The sequence below is a fragment of the Ovis aries genome, chromosome 4 (genome assembly GCF_016772045.2).
Source record: "Ovis aries strain OAR_USU_Benz2616 breed Rambouillet chromosome 4, ARS-UI_Ramb_v3.0, whole genome shotgun sequence".
In the NCBI taxonomy this organism is placed as follows: Eukaryota; Metazoa; Chordata; class Mammalia; order Artiodactyla; family Bovidae; genus Ovis; species Ovis aries.
This window is the reverse complement of record NC_056057.1, coordinates 72,478,257-72,502,863: the sequence shown is the minus strand read 5'-3', so window position 1 is coordinate 72,502,863 and position 24,607 is coordinate 72,478,257. Positions and strand designations below refer to the sequence as shown.

General features: G+C 39.9%; 1 protein-coding gene across 9 annotated transcripts in view; it reads right to left on the bottom strand.

Annotated features, from left to right (window-relative positions):
- Window positions 1-24,607, bottom strand: part of OSBPL3 (oxysterol binding protein like 3) — a 196,352-nt gene that overhangs the window by 138,920 nt on the left and 32,825 nt on the right. For 2 of the 9 annotated variants that reach the window (XM_042248661.2, XM_060415042.1), the window contains exon 2: window positions 23,632-23,707. The exons of the other annotated variants lie outside the window; for them this stretch is intronic. The gene's annotated coding sequence lies outside the window, so the exon portion shown is untranslated. The remainder of the gene's footprint in view (window positions 1-23,631; window positions 23,708-24,607) is intronic. 9 annotated transcript variants of the gene reach the window in all.

Below are 24,607 nucleotides of genomic sequence, written 5' to 3'. Positions count from 1 at the left end.
CCATATGACTACAATTCTAGTCTTAGACATCGCTGAAAGAAATCACTGAAAGAAGCTGGTGGAGGAGTTGGCAAGATGAAAATATATTGGATACGCAGTTTAGAGTTTTCTGAATAGCATTTTGCAAAGCTACAGGCTTACAGGGTTTAAAATATGACTCAGAACACCAACTTTGATGCCAACGTCCTTATTTTTAGATTTTTTAAGCAGAGAATATAGCTATAAATTCAACCTACTCAGTCTACAAATCCTCTAAACTTCCTCCTAGAGAACAGAAAAACACTTGGCATGTCTCCGGATGTTATTTTATTTGCATATATAGTTGTGCTTGTAAATTTTTGGTAAGTAAAAAAGAATTAATAATGGAAGTTCTAAATGATTCCCATGATTGCTGCTTAAATTGGCAAAATATTCTCAAGCACAGAAGAGACTTGCTTGTGGAAATGTGCATGGGCGGACTGTTCAGTTTTTTCCACAATGGGATGCTGGCTTATAGTTATATGCATTCTCAGACAAATGGCAAGGGGACCGTAACAGAAGGACTACAATTTTGAGAGAGATAATGGACCAGAGAAAATTCAATGGCATGGTAAAAATATTTTACGCTTTACACCATCTGTGCTTTGTTGTTCAGTACCTTAATATCTCATGATCCTCTTTTAAAAAATCACTTTATTGAGGTATAATTTACACACGGTAAAATGCCCCCTTTCAAGTACACACTATGATGAGCTTGGACATGTGTATGCCAATAGAGCCACCGCTTTCAGCAACATATAGAACATTTCCCTCACCCCGAAAGTACCCTCATGCCCTTTTGCAGTCAACTCCCACACTCCCACCTCTGATTTCTATCACTAGAACTACTCTTGATTGTTTCAGGACTCCATATAAATGGAATCATGCAGAGTATCTTTTTTTGTTTCTGCTTCTTTCTCTCAACAATGTTTCTGAGTTCCAGTCACCATGCTGCTTATATCAATGGTTCCTTCCTTTTCATTGATGAGTAGTATTCCATGGAATAAGTAAATAAATATACCACAATTTGTCTGTCTACAAGTTGATGAACATATGAGCTGTTCCCAGCTTTTAGTAGTTATAACAAAGCTGCTGTGAGCAGTTATATATAGACCTTTCTTGGGTAAATGCATGGGAACAGAACTGTTAGGCCAAAAGGAAGCATGTTTAATGTTACAAGCTGCCAAACTGCTCTTCGTGTGGCTGTGCCTTTTCACACTCCCACCAGCCATCCCACCAGCCATACCCGACAGCTCCAGCTGCTCTACATCCAAGCCAACACACGGTGAGTTTCAGCTGTGCTGGTGGGTGTGCAGGTACACCTCATTGTGGTTTCATTTACAAGGCATGAAATCTATGTCCTTCAACTTTCAACCTTTTCCTCTTTCTATAGAACACAGGCAGTATAATATAATAAGAGATCGCTGAGTCCGTTTCTGGACTCCTGAGTTTTATCACCAACTTTGTCACTAAATAGTTACATAATGCTATAAAGACCATCTATCCCAATATCAATTTTTTTTCTATCTATAAAATGGTTAAATGAGGGCAAATGAGACTTACATTCTTGTTTTAAACAAAAATGAACATAAGTGAGTTCTGTCGAAAGCAATGTATTCCTTTCATAGTAGTTAAGCATTATTTTGCATAATGTCCCAAAGTTCTCAAAGAGATTTTTGTATATATCCTATTTATTGTCAAAGGGGTAATTTTCCCAAACACCACACATTTACAAACAACAACAAAAAAGGAAGATAAACTCATCAAGAAAGGAGATTTTATTGAATGGAAAATTAATCTCCCTCTTCTGCCTGGTGCTTCAAAACTGCTCTGCCAAGTCAGTGAACCTTAATGAATTCCCTTTTGCAGTCATCTACGCTTAATTCCAAATTGCACCTGTTTTTAAAAGCCTTTACAATTCAGAAAGCATAAATAATCACCTTTGGTCATTTGTTTTGCTCACTAAGCTTTAAATAACACGAAGTTATTCATGTTTTATTCAAACAGGAAATAATTGGGTTCATTTGCTTTTTGCCTTACACATACACAACATTCTTTTACTATCATTAAGTCTCACCTATCTAGCAATGTATGAAAACTCAGCAAATTCCAAGTCAGTCCTCATCTTTTGGGTTCCCATAAGGCAAAGTATGGATAAAGGTGAAGGTAAAGTTAATGATAAAGGCAGGAAAATATTATACATTCTTTATGAGGAAACTTAAGGAGTTAATACTCTTGCCTGGAAAATGCCATGGACGGAGGAGCCTGGTAGGCTGCAGTCAGTCCATGGGGTTGCTAAGAGTCGCACATGACTGAGCGACTTCACTTTCCCTTTTCCCTTTCATGCATTGGAGAAGGAAATGGCAACCCACTCCAGTATTCTTGCCTGGAGGATCCCAGGGACAGGGGAGCCTGGAGGACTGCCATCTATGGGGTTGCAGAGTCGGACACGACTGAAGCGACTTAGCAGCAGCAGCAGCAAGGAGTCAGAAGAAAGGGTAAATGGTGATCAAAGATGAGAGGGAAATGCATGACAAGACATTAAAGGAGATTAGTTTTCAGCTCCAAAGAAATATGTGCTGGAAAAAAATGCAAGTAAAACATCTCGTGTTCAGAGGGGTGTGGGGGTGAGGAGGACAACATTTTTTATCTTCACTTCCTGTCTAAACAAACTATATATTGCCTATCCAAGATACAGATTACACTTAACAAAGGTTTCCCATGTCCTCTTCCAAAGATGTCTCAGAATATGCCGGCAGAAACAGAATAAACCTTCATGGGAGGTCTATTTCCATAGGAATGGAAAACGTTGAGTCCCAGCTGAAAAAAGATATTACATATGAAAAAGTACACGCAGTGTACTTCCAAGGGCCTTTTACCTATTAGGGAAATGGAAAAGAAACCGCCCACCATCAGTTCAATTGGTCATTAACCTTTCTTGGGTCACTAACTTCTGTAAAAATCTAATAAGAGGTATGGTCCAGTCTTTCCAGGAAAACAGTCATACGACCTTGCACAGTCCCAGAGGTCTGGCTCCATGAAGGCCTTCCATGGAGCCTTTAGGGTTTAGGGACCCTAGATTTAGAAGAACCACCCCTGGTTTTAAATAAACTCACCAATGAGACTTCCACCAACAATAATTCAAATATGACCTATATCCAAACAGAGGAAGCAAATCTCTCCTGATCCAAATTCCAAATACATACACAGTAGAATATGAAAATGACTTCTGTAAATTCCAAAAGTTATCTAACATTCTCACAGGAAGCACATGTTCAGAGGTACAGAGTGAGCTCTGGAAATGCTCCCAGAAATCCATTCCCCACCAGTGCCGAGAAGGATGAGCAGTCATCTGAGTGGGTGGTGTCAATGCCTCCCATTTCTAGAACAGGTCTAGTCTAAAAGAAGAAAGTCCTGATGGAGCACAGAGGGAGGAGAGAAAATGGCTAGCAAAAAGGTATGTGAGCAAACTGATAAATGGGATTTAATTTGGAAACATTCAGAACTAGAGGTGAAAAAGGACAGTTTGGAAATTCTGGGTTGTAAGCAGGTGACTGACTATGGTAGATAGATCAATGGTCCCCAAATAGCCATACCCTAATCCCTGTAACCAGCAAATGTTAGCTTATGGCAAAAAAGGGCTTTGAAGAGATATCATTAAGTTAAAGGGCTTCCCTGGTGGCTCAGATGGTAAAGAATCCACATCCAAGGCAGGAGACCCCAGTTCGATCCCTGGATCGGGGAGACCCCCGGAAGAAGGCAATGGTTATCCACTCCAGGATTCTTGCCTGGAAAATTCCATGGGCAAAAGAGCCTGGTGGGCTACAGTACACGGGGACACAGAGAGTCGGACATGACTGAATTACTAATACTTTCACTTTCGTTAAATTAAGCCCTGGGGATGGATCATCCAGGATTATCCATGGGGGGCCAATGTACTCATAGTGTTCTTATAAGAGAAGCAGCAGATCAGAGTTAGTGGAATACTATTTAATGAGATATAATGTGGGACCTCGAGGCAAGGAATGCAGGTAGCCTCTAGAAGGTAGAGAAAGCAAAAAAGCAAAGGCTCTTGTTCTACACGAGCATCCAGGGAAAGTGTAATCCTGCTGGTACCTTGATTTTACACTTCTGACATTCAGAACCGTAAGGGAATATGTTGGTATTTTTTTAAGCCACTAAACTTATTTGTTATAGCAGCAGTTGGAAACCAATACATTGTCTGCCTATCTTGTTGTTGTTGTTGTTGTTAAGGAGTAAGGAAATGAGAAGTATGAAATAGTCTCATATGGAAGAAGTATTTTCTGATGAGTGATAAATACCTCCATCAACAAGGCTGAGAATTGTTCAAATATGGCCCTCAACCAACAACAAATGGGGAAGTTATGTGGTATAATGGAAACACGGTGGACTAGGAGTTAGAAAAGCTGAGTTCTCACCCTTGCTCTTCAATATACAGTGATATGCCATCAGGTAAGCACAACCTCCTTGAGTCTAAGTGACTGATCTTTAAAATGAAACATTCAGGTTACATAATTATAATGTCTCCTTAACACAGGCCAGAGGATTTCCTCCACAGACTAGCACTAGCTAGTGGTCAGTTTTGTTGTTAGTCCTTACATGTCTCATCTTCACCCTTATACCAGCCTGTGACACTGGCCCCACTTTCCCTATTTCAACCTGAAAGAAGTTATGTCATTTGTCATAGTGAAAATGAAGGGAAAAAGGGGTGGGTGTGGGGAGGTCAAACTGCCTTACAAGCATCTTAATTGCTAGCGATTCAAGAATACACTTTCTGGGTCTACTTTTTAAAACATAAGAAAAATTTCAAGACACCAAGTGGCCTCAACGAGCAGACACTACTGTTCTGTAAGATAGAACCCTGTATTACAAACCAGTGACCCTTCCTGCCTTCACATTCCGATTCCACACTGGGACTCTGCTGCTGTAGCAACTCCAATCTTCACAGTTCATGGGAGGAGAATGGAAAGGCTGCTGCCCAAAATAGTTTAATAAGGCCAGCAATGATTCATGGAGTAATAACAGGCCAGGCAGGCAGCCGCGTGCAGAACCGGCCCCAGCTGAGAGGGGGTTTCACAGCTCAAGGTTAAAATAGAGAATAAGGAGGTCATTCATTCCACATGTTCAAGGAGGGACAGTTCACTAGTACTACCTGTAAACTCCTAAAAAGGGAGTCAGATGTGAGGCAATTCAGCTCGACAATTTATCAACACTGGCCTACAGTTCATCAGCAACAAACCCGTGAACATAAAAAGCAACCATGCGAACATAGCCCTTTAGAACATTCTCATGATGAATTCTAATTTACTCCTGAAATGTACTGAAAGTTTTCATCAGCAAAACAGTATCTGAAGTTTATGAATGGTTTCAAAGAAGCAAAACACATAAAGGAGAAGAAAAATACCCAGAAAACTATAAAGACACTGATAGGCATAGGCCAGTCTAAAACCCAAACTAGGATTACCCCACAATACAGAACACTTATATCATTAGTATTTCTGATTATACTTTTGTTCCCAAGCAACAACTAATAATTGATCAAAAATTTAAGGATATTATGCAAAAGAAAGAAAATGTTCTTTTCCATAATTCATTTATTTTAAATTCCAGTTTAGGCAAGTATTTGCAGTTTTTATCTGCAGTCAATGTTTATATAATTATGAGAAGAGAAAAGAGACAGATGGGTAATTCATAAAGTTAATAACTATCTGCTTTTGCTATCAAAATTTGGAATTTCAACCAAAGATATCTATAAAGATATATATGAGTTACAAATGGCACAAATAGAAAGGGTAAAACAATAAATTCTAATGTTTGTTGGCATTACATTGATTTAGTCTGTAAATAACTCCCTGGATATAATGAGAAAAGCAGTTTCAAAGAAGGAAGGGCTAGAATGTGATGGGGCTGATGAGAAAATGCAGAACATATGTGTGACTGCTCCAAAGAGAAAGTTAATTTTTCTAAGCTGGAATAAAAAGTAAACATGTGAAAGTAACAGAAAATAAGGTTATTTGAAAGAAGTTTTCATGTATAAAAAGTTAAATCTAAACATTTCAATGCAGGCCTCATTGGAAAAGTACCAATATTAATTACCTCAACAAATTTTTATTCAAATATTACACAAATAAACACAATATCCCTGGTGGCTCAGAGGTTAAAGCGTCTGCCTCCAATGCGGGAGACCCGGGTTCAACCCCTGGGTCAGGAAGATCCCCTGGAGAAAGAAATGGTAACCCACTCCAGTATTCTTGCCTGGAGAATCCCATGGACAGAGGAGCCTGGCAAGCTACAGTCCACGGGGTCGCGAAGAGTCAGACATGACTGAGCAACTTCACTTCAACTTCACTTCATGCTCATCACCAATCTTATTGACAAGTGTAAGTCTTCTTTGTTGGATATGAGAAGGAATAGTATTCATTATATTCTTCTCACTGGTCTGAGTGAGAAGCTCTAATGACAAAATAACTGAGTTCCCTGGATCAAAGACAATGTCCGACTCTTCACAATCCCATGGACTATAGCCCGCCAGGCTCCTCTGTCCATGGAATTCTCCAAGCAAGAATACTGGAGTGGATAGCCATTCCATTCTCCAGGGGATCTTCCTGATCCAGGGATTGAATCCAGGCCTCCTGCACTGCAGACAGATTCTTTACCATCTGAGCCAGCAGGGAAGCCCCAATAAAATACAAGTGAAATGAAAACTGCTGTCAAAAAATAGCAACAAGGAAAAGATACTTTCATCAACTATAAGAGTATATGGTAACTGTCAGGCCAAAAAGGGAAACAATCCTCCTTTAATATGAGCTTTGCCAAAAACATACCTATCTCTGCCCTCAACCACTGAGGAGTAACATGAAGTACATTATGGTTTTAAGAAGTCTGTGTTCATGCTCGTCTCCTCAAAGTCAGAATGGACAATACAGGAAAAGTTAGCATAACTACTCATATGGCTTTATCCTTGAAATAAACATGTAAAACTGAGTCTGCCATTTAGCTTACCTTTGAATGAATCTTTTCTAAAAATATTTCGCCCTTGAGAAACAATGTACTGACCTGTGTATGAATGAGGCACCACTTTCATTTATATCTTCTGTTCCTTGGAACAGAGTTCAATATCCCTGATCCTTGGCAATAGGCAGATGGAAAAGCCAGAAATCACAGTTCTGCTGCGATACCTACCTAGGAAACTTAATTATCCCACCTGGACAGTTTTGCCTCATTTTATATAATGTATGTTCTCGCCTGGAGAATCCCCAGGACGGGGGAGCCTGGTGGGCTGCCATCTATGGGGTCACACAGAGTCGGACACGACTGAAGTGACTTAGCAGCAGTAGCAGCATGATCATGAAAATTGTATATACTCATTGGAAAATGACTTATAAGAACCCTATAGTGACTCTTTAAGATAAGACAATATGCAAAATAGTTTTGAAAAATATCTACAGAAAAAAAAAGAAAAATATCTACAAAAAAAAAAAAGAAAAATATCTACAATGTTGGTCATCACAAAATTGTTACTAATAAAAGCTCCAGACAGAGAATTGGTAAAATAAGTTACTGTATGTTTATACAATAATCTGTAAGACATCCATTAAAATAACAAAATAGACATAAAGGAAACTTTTTTCTAATTAAAAAAAAAATATGAAATCAAAAGAAGTTGCCAAAATAGTGGTCAGAGTAAACTTTACCTAGCTCCTACCAATGGCAACATGTTATATATAGAAGTATAGTGTTCTTGCCTGGAGAATCCCAGGGACGGGGGAGCCTGGTGGGCTGTCATCTATGGGGGTCACACAGAGTCGGACATGACTGAAGCAACTTAGCAGCAGCAGCAGTCAAAAACAAGAAATTAACATTGGCACAATACAGTTAACTAGACTACAGAGTTTATTCGAATTTCATCAGTTTTTACATGCACTCATTTTGTGTACATGTGTGCATGTATGTGTATTATATATTGTTCTATAAAATGTTATCACATGTATATAATTCATGTAACCACAATCAAGATGCAGAATTGTTACATCATCACAAAGGAACTAAAAGAAAACCTTCCACAGAACTAAAACTGCTCTATACCTTGCTCTGGGTGCTGCTTATGCTGTGCACATAAGATTTATACAATTTAGAAATAAGTTATGCCTGAATTTAAAAAGAATGATAATGAAGCTCAATTGGTTGACATGGATACACGTTCAAGATAGTCAGGTTTAAAAAAAAGTTACAAAACAGTGTTTATAGTATGATTCTGTTTTTGTATAATTTTATGTCTCTGTGCCTAGGAAAAAAAATACAAAATCACCAAAATTTAATATTCTTCTAAAACTTCTATTTCATTTTTCTGATGTTTATTTTGTAGTGAGTAAGAATCACTTTAACAATTCAGGGGAGCAAATCAAAACCACAATGAGGTACCACTTCACACCAGTCAGAATGGCTGCGATCCAAAAATCTGCAAGCAATAAATGCTGGAGAGGGTGTGGAGAAAACGGAACCCTCCTACACTGTTGGTGGGAATGCAAACTAGTACAGCCACTATGGAGAACAGTGTGGAGATTCCTTAAAAAATTGCAAATAGAACTACCTTATGACCCAGCAATCCCACTGCTGGGCATACACACAGAGGAAACCAGAATTGAAAGAGACACATGTACCCCAATGTTCATCGCAGCACTGTTTATAATAGCCAAGACATGGAAACAACCTAGATGTCCATCAGCAGATGAATGGATAAGAAAGCTGTGGTACATATACACAATGGAGTATTACTCAGCCGTTAAAAAGAATTCATTTGAATCAGTTCTGATGAGATGGATGAAACTGGAGCCGATTATACAGAGTGAAGTAAGCCAGAAAGAAAAACACCAATACAGTATACTAACACATATATATGGAATTTAGAAAGATGGCAATGACGACCCTGTATGCAAGACAGGAAAAAAGACACAGATGTGTATAACGGACTTTTTGGACTCAGAGGGAGAGGGAGAGGTGGGATGATTTGGGAGAATGGCATTCTAACATGTATACTATCATGTAAGAATCGAATCGCCAGTCTATGTCTGACGCAGGATACAGCATGCTTGGGGCTGGTGCATGGGGATGACCCACAGAGATGTTATGGGGAGGGGAGGTGGGAGGGGGGTTCATGTTTGGGAACGCATGTAAGAATTAAAGATTTTAAAATTAAAAAAATAAGAAAATAATAAATAAATAAATAAATAAATAAAACAGCTAATAGATAATAAAAAAAAAAAATTCAGGGGAAAAGAACCCCTCCCCCAAAAAACAGTATGTATGTATATTCTCAAGGAAGAATTTTTTTTTAAATCACCACCTAATTCATTCCTAGGTTTTTCCTGGCTTAAAAGTAAGCCTTAAAATCCTCCCATATAATCCTTTCTATCATTCCCCTAAAATATAACATCATTCATCTTTATGATTCTTGTAAAGATGAACTTGAAAAGCCCTTTCCCCTAAAGCTCACTGTGTTAGAATATTTGTAAATTTTTCAAAAGAAGCTGAGACATGAGTACAAACTATATTCAAGGCAAACTTTTCCTCTCACAAATTACAAAAAAAAAAAAATCTTTAATACAATCTTTAATGACCACAGACTTTGTGCTGAAATTATACAAAAGGATTTTAGAGTCAGGACGCACAAGACAATGATCCTGCTCTAAACAAGGTCAAAACTGCAATACACCAAGCCACGTGCTTGTACCACTGGTGCACAGAGTCCTGGGAGCAGACAAAGGAGTCAATAACCAATCCTGTGTAGGAGAGGGAAGGTAGATGGATTCCAGACAAAGAATGACTCTGGATCTGGGCCTTGAAAACCTATATTTGAGCTTCTGCCCAGTGAAAAAGGGTAAGAGTTGAGAGTCACTCAGAGAGACTGCCTGCAAGCACAGGAAACTTGAGAACCTGCTGGAGAACAAGTAAATACAGGACAGGGAAGAGGTGAAGGCAGATGATTCTAGAAACTATCCTGAACACCATGCCAAAAGATTGGACTACGTTATCCAATACACGGTAGGAAATCCAAGGTACTTTCAGCAGAGGATTAGATTGGTGGCAGTGTTGAAGATGAGCTGGAATGGAAGAGAATGGAAAAGGAAGATAAATTATTGAGCTCTTAACAGTATAGGCCAGGTAAAAAAACACTGAGACCCTGAATAGGGAAAGCAACAGCTATACTGCTACCAATTTTTACTTGTATTTTTTCAAACTATATAAATGGCATCATGCTTTATATAACCCACAACTTAATGTTTTTGTTCAACACTATTCTTGAGATGTACCCATAATGACATGTGTATTTCTAGTTCTTTCATTTTAACTACTGTACAGAATTTAGCTGGTTGAACACACTTAGTCATCTACATCTTGTTCACAGTCATTGAAGTCGCTTTCACTTTTTTTCCCTTTCTGTTTTTTGGCTTTGCCACGCAGCTTGCTAGATCTTGGTTCTCTGACCAGATATCAAACCTGCACCCTCGGCAGTGAAAGCCTGGAGTCCTAACCACTGGACCACCAGGCAATTGCCTTTGTTTCCAAATGTTTGCTCTAACAAACAACAGAGTGGTCAACAAGGCATACAAACCTCCCAGTACACGTGTAGGAGGCTTTTACATACCTGGAAATAGAACTGCTGGTTGATGAAGTTATAAGGTTTGAACATCCTAAACCTAACTACTTCTTGCCAAACTATTCAAACAACTAGTGGTTGTTCCAAGTGATATACCCATCAACAGAATATGTTGAATTTCCATCCAACATGTCCCTGCTTACAGCTGGTATGGCCAAACTGTTTACTTGGGACAAATCTATGAGTGTAGAATGGGTCATCTTGTCCTGGTTTTATATTGTTTCCAGGACCTAGCTTCCTACTTTATAGCTATAATCCAGGAATTCGGTTATGGGAGAAAGGGGGTGAGTTGCGTAGGTAACAAGAATAGAAATACCTCTTACGAATTGTCAAAAACTGCTTAAGCAACAAAAACAGAGAAACATTTCTACCCACCCCCAACACATACAAATGGTGGCCTGAATAAACAAGAACTAACTTGCCATGTAAAAATACAGAAAGCATTCCAAAGTTGATATGGCAGCTCTATGGTTATAAAGAACCAGCATCTTTCTGTTCTGGATTCCATCTTCATCTCTGCAGGGTCTAAGGTGATTTCTGAAACTCTAGTCATCATTCTGATTTAAAGAGTGGAAAAGAAAAGAGATATGGGCAAAAAGGGCCCTAAGGGAGGTATGCCTTCCCTAGAACGCACACACAACACTCCTAAATAACAATCACTGGCCAGATTTCAGTCATTTGGCCATACTTAACTGCAAGAAAGACTGGAAATGGGATTTTCTTGCTGCTGTTTTTATTTGTTGAGATAATGTGCAGAGAATAGAAAAAAAGGGGTCTGCTACTAAGGGAAAAACAAACAACAGGCGGCAACATTCTTAGTAAATGATATGATTAATCAAGATATAGAACACAAGAAGAGATGAAAAGAAAGAAAATGGAGCTCAAGAGATGGAAGTCAGCATAGATGTAGATTTAAGAATTATCAGCATACAGGCATCAGATGGAATCATAGAAATGACTAAGTCCCATGAAACACCACTGATCAAGAAGAGATGGTGACAGCAATAAAAAAAAAAAAAAAGAGGAAATAACACCATTTGCAGCAACATGGATAGACTTTGCAGCAACGAGTAAAATAAGTCAGAAAGACAAAGACAAATACCATATGCTACAGATGTGGAATCTAAAATGAGACAAATGAACCTCTACACGAAACAGAAACAGGCTCACAGACATGGAGGACAGACTGCGGTTACCAAGGGGGAGAAGGAGGGGAGGAGGGATGGATTGGAGTTTGGGATGAACCGATGCAAACCAGTATATATAGGATGTATAAACAACAAGGTCCTACTGTAGAGCACAGGGAACTGTATTAAATATCCTGTGATAAACCATAATGGAAAAGAACGTTTAAAAGAATATACATCAATATAGACACATAAAACTGAATCGGTTTGCTGTACAGCAGAAATTAGCACACTGTGTATCAGCTATATTTCGATTTTAAACAATGATGAGGTGACCATACCAGGAAAGCCAAAATTTAAAAGAAAGAAAGAGGAAAAAATCTATTAAGTAAACCAAGATGTAGAGACTATTCAGAGAAGCAAGAAAATCAGTGCTCCTAAATCAAGGAAGCAAAGCCTTTCAGCACTGAGGAGGTGCTGCAGAAGCAACTAGGAGTAGTCTCCCCAGCAGCTCTTCCCCCTGTGCTTCCCTAACAGAATTCCAGTTTTGTTCAGCTACTGAAAAGTTATATACTTGAGAGGAGCCTGGCCTTGTTCCCAACCCCAGCCTGCAAACCGGACAATTATAAACCTATCAGTTGACCCCATTCCCCCTGCCACTGACTGACTTTGGCAAGGGCATGTGATGTGATCCTGGCCAATGGGACAAGCTTGGAGAGAAAATAAAGTTAATATACTGTGAATGGAAGGGAGGAAAGGTAAAGAAACTGGGTCTTTGATGACAATGTCAAGTCATGAATTAAGCAACTCTGGAAATGTCTTTATTTCCAAGACATCTTTCATGTAGCCTTTTATTTAAGCCTTGTCAATTTGGGTTTTCTGTTATTTGCAGTCAAATTATCCCAACTGATAAAATAGTCAATAGTATGAGAATTTATAGATAGGTGAGGAGAGCATTGGGAAGCCCTGAGAAACAGGATTTAGAATGGAATGACACTGCTCCATCACTGATGAGAGGTAAAACATCAAAAACCCTGGCGGGTATATGTAAAGTCAAGAGGATTTCTCCTAGTGACTTGCATTAGATATAAGCAGGACAAGCTCAAGTGCCGAGAAAGAAATTAAGAAAGAAACTGGATCCTTGAAGAGAATAATAAAGGTTTGGAATAGCTTGTTAGAGAAAAACATGAAAGGGTATAAACAAAAAGATCTCCAAGTAACATCAGGGGTTCTGTTAACCTTTAAATCTTTCATTTAAGGCAGACAGTAATCGGCTGGGCTTCCCCAGTGGCTCAGCGGTAAAGAATCTGCAACGCAAGAGATGCGAGAAGACATCTCTGGTCAGGAAAATCCCCAGGAGAAGGAAATGGTGACTCACTCCAGTATTCTTGCCTGGGAAATCCCATGGACAGAGGAGCCTGGTGGGTTACAGTCCACAGGGTCGCAAAAGAGTGGGACACAACTTAGCAACTCAACAACAACAGAGTTATCAACTCAACTTAGCAACTCAACAACAACAATCGGTTACAGAGTTACGGAGTCAGTACAAAGATCCTCCCTGGTGGCTCAGAGGGTAAAGCATCTGCCCGCAATGCGGGAGACCTGGGTTCGATCCCTGGGTAGGGAAGATCCCCTGGAGAAGGAAATGGCAACCCACTCCAGTATTCTTGCCTGGAGAACCCCATGGGCGGAGGAGCCTGGTGGGCTACAGTTCATGGGGTTGCAAAGAGTCGGACACGACTGAGCGACTTCACTTCACAGAGATCCAAGTAGACTGCTGTGTTGACTCAGAGTTGGAGAAAGAGAGGAGTACTTCTCTGAGAAGATCAAAGGGATGAGAAGATACCCGTAACAGATAACCAGGTACATCAAGGAAGAAATGAAGTGAATGGAGGAAGGAAAGGCCAGACAGAAAACAGGGTGGGAATCTAGGGAATAAATTCAGAGTCAGAAGAACAGGTTTAGTGAGAGAAAGCAGACGGGAGAGAGGGGACTCTGACAGAGGAAGGGGTGTGGCAGAGATCACTATCTCAGAAGGGAGAAGAGGAGAGTGTGGGCACTGAAAGGATTGCTGAGGTGTTAAGGAAGAGAAGGTCACTGGAACCAAGGAGATGAGGGGCATGAATTGAGGATGTTAGATCGGTTCCCAAAATGGGCACTGCAGAGGCCAGGAGCTCAAAGGAAAACAGGAGTCAGCTACAAACTGAGAACTGATGCGTCAGACTAAACTGCTCTTCTCAATGTTTCTCATGGAAATGAACGCTTATGGAATCCAAAGATTTCTTAAGAAAGAGAAACCTACTAGCAAAGGCAACGGTTTCAGGCAGATAATCTTTCACATCTACATACAAAATTGGCCCTAAACCCTGAGGAAATCCTGGAAAACCCATTCTATCATCAGACAAGTCCTTTTAATCGGGTCTCCTTCTTATCAATGTGGAAGTGCCTTTGAGGAATAAAATAAGAAAAGTGGAGACAAATCAATTGTATATAAGTTATTTTTTAAAGTTTCTGCTTCCAGCATTTCCGTTTTCTCTCTTCCCACTGCCACTTGCCAGGTTCAGGTAGCAAATATTGCTTCTCACCTGCTGCTGCTGCTGCTAAGTCGCTTCAGCCATGTTCGACCCTGTGCGACCCCACAGACGGCAGCCCACCAGGCTCCTCCGTCCATGGGATTTTCCAGGCAAGAGTACTGGAGTGGGTTGCCATTGCCTTCTCACCTAGATGACTACAATAGCTCCTATCCAGCTCTCAGCCACCATGCTCTCCCTGCTTAAGCCATCCATACACAATTTCCAAAATAAACTTCCTGGAGCATCTCTCCGATCACGTCACTCCTCTCTGCAAAAATCTGCAGTGACTCATAATCATCCAAAACACTGGCTTTCAAGTCCAGCTCTTACAGCCCCTATATCTCATGAGATGGGTCAAATGACACAATTGGTTCTCGAATTGCGGGGGGGGTGGGGGGGAATATATATATATAACAGATACTTTTTTTCCATTTTAAGCTTCTCACCCTTCATATTTTCAAAGCATTTGGCACCAATTTTCACTTGTCCATATTAGCATCTAATAGGAGAGACAGGTAACATAAAATATATTTAGTTATTTGAAGTTTAATACACATCATCACAGAGAATTCTTCTACATGCAACATTCATGCACAAATGACACACAAAATAAAGTCCAACTCTGCAGTAGGGGCGTTCAAGGCCCTCCCCAGTTCTGACCCTACCTTCCTTTCCAACACTCTCTCTGAAACTTTACTCCATGTATCGTAATTACAAAGCAAGCAAGGCTGTCTTCAGAGTTACTTGCATTCACATCCATCTCTTTAAGGACCCAGGTTGTATCTTGCTCACATTTCTCCATGTGATACATAACACAAGAAGGAGTAAGATTCATTCCATGGGCCCATTGCTTATCTGCATGTACTTTGGGCACCACCAGAAATGTATGTTGAGTCCACCTGATCCAAGCAACCTTTCCTTGAAAGTCCCGAGGGGTGTTTTTTATGGAACTTTATGAAAAAAATTATAAATCATTTGAAAAGAAATCACACAACATGGAAAAATCATGCCAAATTTGCTAAATAATCAATCTAAATATAGATATTCCTGTATACAACTACTACATCTGAGCCACCAGGGAAGCCCAATATAATGAATACACAGTTGTAAATAAAGCTAAGAGACAGCCATCCTGACCATAGCATGAAGTCCACTTGAGGTTGAGGACAACTAGATGCATGATAGTCAAGCTCTATGCAGACACGTTGCTCCTTTCATGCCCTGGATGTGTAATTTGCAATGGGACAAAGAAGGGGCTATTATAATTCTCATATTCCACAGATAGTCATCAGAATAGGAAATCCCAATATTAGGTCTCATCTACGTAACAAGAGAAAATTCAGAGTCCCTAACGTGAAATTAGGACAATGAAAGTACAGACATGTCTGTGTCTCTGTTGATGGCCATTTTCCTTCCTGGTAGTTGCAGGTTTTAGGTTCCTTTTCTGAAACCTTTGAGGTCAGAACTATTTAGAATTGGTTTTTGGTGGTTTTTCATTTCAGAAAAGTAATATGGTGCATACATCATATAATAACTGCTCTAGCAGGAATCTGGAGTAGCATCTCATAGTTAAACATATTAATATTTTTGTAACCAGATATATGAACATTCTTATTAATTCAAATAAAGACCATGAATAGCTTCACGTCTGTTCAGGTCAGATTTAGCCATTAAATGAGCTACCAAAACAAAACCAAAAAAATGGATTGCTATTCAGATTTCACAGTTGTGGTTGAGACTGAATTACAAATAACGGTGCAATGCTGGAGCTTAAGGAGGTGACCGCTGTTCTCACCCCTTCTGCAAAGATAAGCTGCTATGGCAATCAATGTCCGCCTACAAAGGCCGTCCTCTCAGTGGCTCACCAGCTAGAATAAACTTCCGCGTGAAACGTAACCTCAAACTTTTCCCCTGTAACTTACCCAGTTTCTTCCCTTTATTGGTTACTTGAAATGCTGTGTTGTGTTGGATGTGGTAAGTCGCCTCAGTCATGTCTGATTATTTGTGACCCCTTGAACTGTAGCCTGCCAGGCTCCTCTGTCTATGGGATTCTCCAGGCAAGAATACTGCATATCATTATTTCTTTATCACAGTACGGCAGCCCAGGGTTATGCAATTTAACCAACTTATGCCACATCCCCGGTTGCACTCACATAGCCTATCCCCAGGGTTCTATAGCAATATTCATGTTGAGGTGTCTGACCCCCTGGTTCCAAAGCTCTGGGTCCAACCACAGCAAATCATGACACCATGAGGGAACAAGAATGCCCATACACAGAGGCATCTTTACCTATCTGTTGATTAACCTTACAGAGGTTTAAAGGGAAAGACAGGATATATCTCAGTCTGCTCATTCAGTCATTTCATTCCAAAACAAAGGTAACACAGAAGGCTTCTAAACTGGGCCCCCTCTGCTTCAAGATTCTGAAGCAGGAGAACGAGGGCCCCTCAGGAAGTTCCTGGGACCGAGCTTGTTAGCCATCTCTCAGGAGCTGGTGTTCAATCAACAGCAAGTCAAGTTTAAAAGGAAAAAAAGTGAGCAAAAATAAGCCAGAAAAAAAAAAAAAAATGGGGCATATGCATACTTAGGATGTAAATTAAGCAGCCTGAGTACACATTTTGTCAAATGCACAAACTAAGGAAAACAGCCTGAAGCCTGCACAAATATCAAGTGTTTAAGTACATCAGACTGGCCCCATTGTGACATCAGTTTATAGTTCCTTTCATTAAGTTCAGCATAACAAAGCACACACATGTATTTGGCTTAGTCTGGAGGAGAAACAGCCCAATATTAAAAACCAAAATCACAAACCAAGCTCAATGTTTCTGTGAGCAGGATGTCACAGAGCCTTTCCCAGGTTCCCTCTAGAATTCTCTAAAGTCTTCAGTTCTAGAACTGAGAAAACAGAATCCTTTTTCTGGGATGCAGACTGGGAATTACCAGGTACACTGATCCACACAGTCTGTTTCTTTTGGAAGACCTATCTGTCATGCATGTTTGCATGCTAAGTTGCTTCAGTCATGTCCAACTCTATGCGGCCCTATGGATTGTATCCCACCAGGCTCCTCTGTCCTTGGAATGCAGTGATACCTAAAAATGTCACTATTTTCCTCTAGTCCTCATCTCTACCTTCAAAATTATCCCTGCTGGAAAGCATAATTTCACAACCAGAAATTTATCACCTCAAATCTTAATGCCATAGCTTCTATATTTGCTTCTGTAGAATCTTTTAATTACCTAAATAAGAATATACTTTTCTAAAAATTCCATTAAGCTGGATAAGATCAGGGCTAACACTATAACTCTATATCCATACATATCTCCAAGGAAACCTATCTAATATTAGAGCCATGCTAAGTAACAGATTCAATTTTGAAAGAAATCAGGCAAGCAGAATTTAATAAAATGGAAATTTGACTCTAAGAAGTGCTTTCACATTCCCTGATGCTAAGGATGCTTCAATTATGACAAAACTATAAATTGGGATAGACTACAGAAAATGTCACTACCCAGAATAAATATTATAAACATATGACTTTGGTTGGTCCATTCTGAATCTTCCTTGACATTTATCACTGTACTCCAGGAAAGTCAATATATGAAGTTTTACCTCGTGTTTCAGGTTAAACACCAAGTAGGAGAGATAATAATAAGAAATCTTTACTCAGTCTTCCCAGCATGGAAGGATACTATAAATAGTCAATAATTTCCTTTAATACACAAAGAAAAATCAAGAAAGAAATTAAAGATTCACCAATTTAAAGTCTAGAATAACGTAAGAATTTTACTGGGCAGAAACCAAAGATTAAAAAGTGATCTTGGCTTTGAGAGATTATTTTCCATCTACGACATTTTCCATCCATACGACACCGTGGTTACAAGAGTAGCTGTAACACCTCCTAAACTTATGACACTTGGAGGGAGAGCTTCTGTTTTCTTATGTGCGATAAACTTAACCTGAGTCAATTACCGAGAGCATGCTGGTGATGTTGAGAAGAAACTCCAGGTGTTAAAACTGCCAGGACAACATTAAAGAATTAAAAACCTCAATAAACCAAACCTGTTCCCTCCCAAAAGAGAAGGAATGTCAAGGTCTCTCCTATGCCCTACTTTATCCAAAGATTCATACCACAAGATGGTATTCGTGTTCACACTTCCGTGTTTACCTGGCAAGGGCACCTAACCCTTCTGTGTGGCCCTTCTTATTCTCTATAATAGTGACACTTCAAATTAATGGGCAACCTGCATCTACATCATTGTCAAAAATATTTTAGAAACCATAAAATATGAAGCAATAATTCTGGCACAGTGAGTCAATATCTGATTTTTTCCTTTCCTGATGAATTCCATGATTAGCTTTCTTGTATTTGAACAAGCAGCTTCCTTAAATCAAAACAGCCACTGCCAAGTTATCTGATAAACCCCGCTTAGGCACTATTTGATAACATTCAAAAGAAAATCCACTTTATTTCAAATCTAGCACCATTTCACTTGCACATGACAATCCTTCCCTCCTTCGTCCAACTGCTCTTTTTTCCAGGGTGAACATCTCCATTTAATTTCACACACTCTCCTGTCCGTTCTCCAACCTAGTCACTCCCCTAAGGACAGACTCCATTGTGGGTACATGCTTTGGCCATCCAACAGTGTCCTATATCAGTTCATTCAACAAAGGCTTAGCGAGAATCAGGTGTGATTCTAAGAACTGGGGATACATCATTGACAAATTTTGTCTCTTGCAGCTTAGCACCTCATCTTGTACCTAGAACAATGCCCAACACAAAGTAAGCATGCACTAAATATTTGTTGAAAACATCCTAATGAAATATAGTACCTGAATGTGAACACAATGATTCCAAATATGATTTAAAATTGAAAGTGGCACATTCAGATATGGTGAAATGATTACTGGCAGCAAGGAAAAAGGAAAAACTAGAAGTATGCATACAACTTAGAAAAGCTGAGTTGTCTACAGAATAGTTTATTTGCAACTCACTGTGTAGCTCAAGGACATAATAACATTAGACACAGTGTAAGATATAAGATGTTCACCATCTACCAGAGGTTCAAATTATATCTACACTCTGTTCAAAAATGTAAATAATACATTTTACAGAGATGCAAGACACAGCTGATTTATATTTTATGTCTTAGTACTTGTTTCAGTTGAGTAAGAGAGTGTTGTGTGCTCAGTGACTGACTCTTCATGACCCCATGGACTGTATAGCCTGACAAGCTCCTCTGTCCATGATATTATCCAGGCTAGAATACTGCAGTGGGTTGCCATTTTCTTCTCCAAGGGATTTTCCCAACCCAGGGATCAGATCTATGCCTCCTGCATCTCCTGTGTTAGCAGGAAGGTTCTTTATCACTGAGCCACCTGGGAAGTCCAGTTACTACTGCTATATAACAAATCACAGTAGCAACTTTAAACAATTATTTTATTTGGCTTATAATTTGGGGGGTCAAGAATTTAGGAAAGGCTTAGTTGGGAGGCTCTGTTCAAGGTCTCTCAATTGCATGCAATCTGATGCCGGGTGGGGCTGGATCATCTGATGGCCCAATAGGGTAGATATCAAGATGGCTCCCTCAGGATGCTGGGTTTCAGCTGGGAGCTTGGCTGTGGTTGCTGACTGGACTACCTATGCATGGCTTTTCCAGCATAAAAATCTGAGTAGTCATAGTTCTATAGAGCAGTTGGCTTTCCCATAATTAACATCCCAAGAGAAGTGGCACAAGTTTCATGCCTTTTATGACCTAGTACTGGAAATCATATATTGTCATTTCTGCCATATTCTATTGGTTAAAGCACTCACAAGCTGACTCATATTCAAGAGCAGGGCGCATAGACCCCCACCTATCAATATTAGAAGATTTCTGGCCATTTTTTAAAAACTGCCTCAGTTATGAAAGAGGTAGGTTTCAATTATTTTTAAAATGTGGTTACGTAGACCACTGCATTCTAATTGTCATTCTTAGAGAATAATCATATAGTTACCTGGGGGGACGAATGAGAAGAAGAGGTAGTTGCAATGTCCAGGATCAACATGTACACACTGCTATATTTAAAATGGATAACCAACTAGGACCTACTGTACAGCACATGGAACTCTGCTCAATGTTATGCGGCAGCCTGGATGGGAAGGGAGATTGGGGGAGAATGGATACATGTATATGCATGGCTGAATTCCTTTGCTGGCCACCTGAAACTATCGTAACATTGTTAAATTGGCTATACTACAATACAAAATTTAAAAAGTAATGAAGTCATTATGAGAGAAATATCATCTGTTATTTTGTTCAGTCCAAATATTGTTTGTCAAGTTAGCTAAGCTTAACTGATTAGCTTAGCAAGAGAGTCACAGAATAGCTTTTGGACTTCTGGACTCATAAGCAACAAAAGCTCATCATACAGGCTCAGGAGTCCTGCCCATTTCTTAAGGGCAGGCTCTGGGGACACCTTACCAATTCCAGGTGGCAGTGATTTCTCCCTCTGCTGCTCTGCTCACTTCACTGGTCATCATATACGTTGGCTTGGTGAGTTGTAGTAGCAGGTGTGGGGAGGGAGTGATGAGAGGAAAAGGTATTAACTCCCTCTATGTCATTAGCTTTGGGAGGATAAGAGCTATCTTAATTCTTTCTCTTTCCCACAGAACCCAGCTGCTGCTAAGTTGCTTTTAGTCGTATCCAACTCTGTGTTATCCCATAGACAGCAGCCTACCAGGCTCCTCTGTCCCTGGGATACTCCAGGCAAGAATACTGGAGTGGGTTGCCATTTCCTTCTCCAATGCATGCATGCATGCTAAGTTGCTTCAGTCATGTCCGACTCTGTACGACCCTATGGACAGCAGCCCTCCAGGCTCCTCTGTCTACAGGATTCTCCAGGCAAGAATATTGGAGTGGGTTGCCATTTCCTTCTCCAACAGAACCCAGCAGGCACCCAATAAAACTGGCTCTGCTCAAAGTAAAAAGGATGAGCCTTATTGTTCATTATTCTTGCCCCATTCATATCTTTAAATCACTAAAACAAAGAAGACAAGCTGTATCACAAGAAGCTGGACTGCTGAGTTCTAGAGAGACTTGGAGCCATCCCAAAACAAAGACACTGGGCAACAGGAGAGCCCCATCCCTGGTGATGGTCAACCCAAGGTGTATAGAGAAAATTCAACCATCAGACAGGGGCTGGGACGTGAAGGGACTTTCAAGGTCCCTTCCAAGTAAAACTTCCATCGTTCAGTAATACAAGACTTAGAGAAGGAGAAATACCATATGACATCCTGTATATGTGGAATCTAAAAAGAAATGATACAAGTGAACTCAGAAAACAAACTTACGGTTGCCAGTAGGAAGGGATAGTTAGGGTTTTGGGGAAAGTCATGGACACCCTGGTTAAATGGATAACCAACAAAGACCTGTTGTATAGCACATGGACCTCTGCACAGTGTTATGTGCCAGCCTGGATCAGAGGAGGGTTTGGGGGGAGAATGGATACATATGGCTGAGTCCCTTTGCTGTTCGCCTGAAACTACCACAACACTGTTAATTGGCTGTAACCCAATACAAAATAAAGAGTTTAAAGTAAAAAAAAATAATACAGAACTTATAAAATGAAAGCAAAACAATTCTCTACATGTGTGAAATGTTACCATTCACTACCCTCCTTTCCAATAAAATAGAGAAAAAGACATACAGGGAACTCTGAATAAAGCTCTTCAGGTTTAATGCAACAGTCTACAATCCACCCACAGGATATACACAATCTGGCTTTACCAGAAACCTCTGGAATTGCATTTCCACTGCTCTCACACCTCCAGTGGCTACCCCAGAAAGTTAACACACTCTGACTTCACAAAAAAAATCTTTCCACCGTCACCAAAAAGGAATGACTCTCAGAGTCACATTTTCAGCATAATATTTTATCACTAATCGTACCAACAACTTACGTATGTGGGGAGGGAAGAGGTCAATATTGCCTAATACATCTAGGAGTCACTATTTCTAAGTAGATAGTAATCTACTTATGTGAAGCAAAGGATATTTTAAAACACCACTTGAACATTAAAAATAAGTTATAAACTAAACTGTGACCTGAATACAAGTAATGTACCAGGTTCTGTGATGGGTAGTGGTGATCTGACAGTGGGCAGGCAGACACTGTAACAGCCCCAAGGAACTCCATCTACTTATGGTGTGTCAAAGATGCAAGAGACTGTATCACAGATTAAACTTAAATAACAAGGAATTTTTTTTTTAATCCAATGTTCACTCACTTTAAAATCTTCTATTGGAAATAACAGGACCGATCAAATGCCATAGAGCAAACTTTATACCATACAGAGAGCATAAATGGGGACTCTCTAGGAGACCTACAGAGAAATCTCTTGAGCCAGAACTAGCAACCAAGACAGATCACAATCAGTTTCCAGTAGCGACCAGACACACAAACAGAAAACTCTCAAGTGGCTTCACGTTTGGAAATGTCACCTGCAAAAGAAAGTCTTCAGAGAACACAAGTTCACTCTTTTCAAATATTTGAAGTATTGTTGCATTGAAGATATCAGACTCATTTAAATACTTCAGAAGGTAACCTGAGGCTTTTGGGCAGAAGTTAAAACAAGCAGATTTGCCTTTTCATTAGGAAAAAAAAAAAAAAAAAAGCCCCTTCTAACAATGTGATAGCTCATAGCTGGAATGGATTTCACAAAATGGGACTGAATTCCCTCTCACTAAAGAACCTTCCAGAACCTATTATGATGTCTGTCTGCAAAGTTATGTACATTACAGAATTAGATAATGTATCGGATTGTATCATATTCAAGATCTAACTTCTTCCAACTCTATTATGCATTTTGTGGAAGAGGAAGTCTCCATCTTTCTTTGAGTAGATAATTTCCAAACAATCTATTAAAAGTCTTAAGATCCTCAGTTCTACATCTTTATCTCAGCTTTTGTCTGCTTAGGCCAATATTGAAGCTAGCTAGCCCCACTGAGTCCCTGTCATTAAGGGAGTAGAAGGGGTATGAAGCATCTTAAGCGAAAGAGCATGCAGGGGGACTCTCTGGGGAAAAGACTTCTGAGTAATGTATAAAAAGCATATGGTCGCATGTGATTCAGCAAGAGAGACCAGTTGTTCCTAATGGCAATGCTACTCCCAGTCAGCAGAAACAGTAATTAACTGAGCAACACTCAGAAGGAGACTTTAAACCTGACTTTCATGATTTGTCAATGACTTACCAAGTCACGATCTCTCTAGGCTGTTACGTCTTTATTTCTTCTTTCGGTCAGTTTCATGGTACCACATACATTCTCACTGTGAAAATATCATAAGTAATCTCACCACTCTGGGGAGGTTAATGTTACCAGTTTGGTGTGAGTCCACTCGGAATGTACTGATCTGTTTATTTACACATTAATGAAATATTCTACATACTGTTTATGTAATAAGTATTCTGCAGTTTTCACTTAAAACACATTTTGGATGTCTTTCCATGGTAAGACATAGACCTGCAGCATGGCTTCATAGTATTCATTATATACCATATCATCATTTCCAGGAAATGCTTTTTCCCATGTTTTAACATCTCTAATATCAGGCGTGTCTCACATTTAATGGACATCATGGTTTACTCGGCATTACATTTTTCTTCCTTAGTGGTACGTTTTCTTTCTTAGTACTACATAAATTAATGGTGGGTCTTACAATGCTTGATTCAATGATACAGTTGGCTGTAATCAATCCATTTTTGGTGTTGCTGTTGGCAGAAGATATCCTTGACATCCCCTGTCATATTCCCTCAGCCCAGCTCTGATTTCAGGCTTAGCCATGGTGGGAAGTTCTAAGTAGGGTGGACTCAGGCTGACATCTTCCACCAAGGCAACACAGGTGTCCCCTTTGTTCTCCAGTACCTTCTCTGAAGCTAAGTACCAACTCAGCCCAAAGGCAAAGACAGCCCAGAAATGTGGAATATTACTGGCCAAGGTTACAACCTCAACCAGGGGGCTCCATGGACAGCTGTATCCATGCTCTAGCCTCCTATCTTTCCAGAGCAGGAGTCTGGGGTCAGAACCAAGCCCCAAATGCCAACAGCAGCAACCTTCATAACACACTCTTACATTGGCTCTTCCTCCCTCCCTGTCTTTCTCCCTGTTCCCTCACTTCTGCTTCCTGGAATCCCCAAATAAACAACCTGTGCTCAAGTCCTTGCTTCAG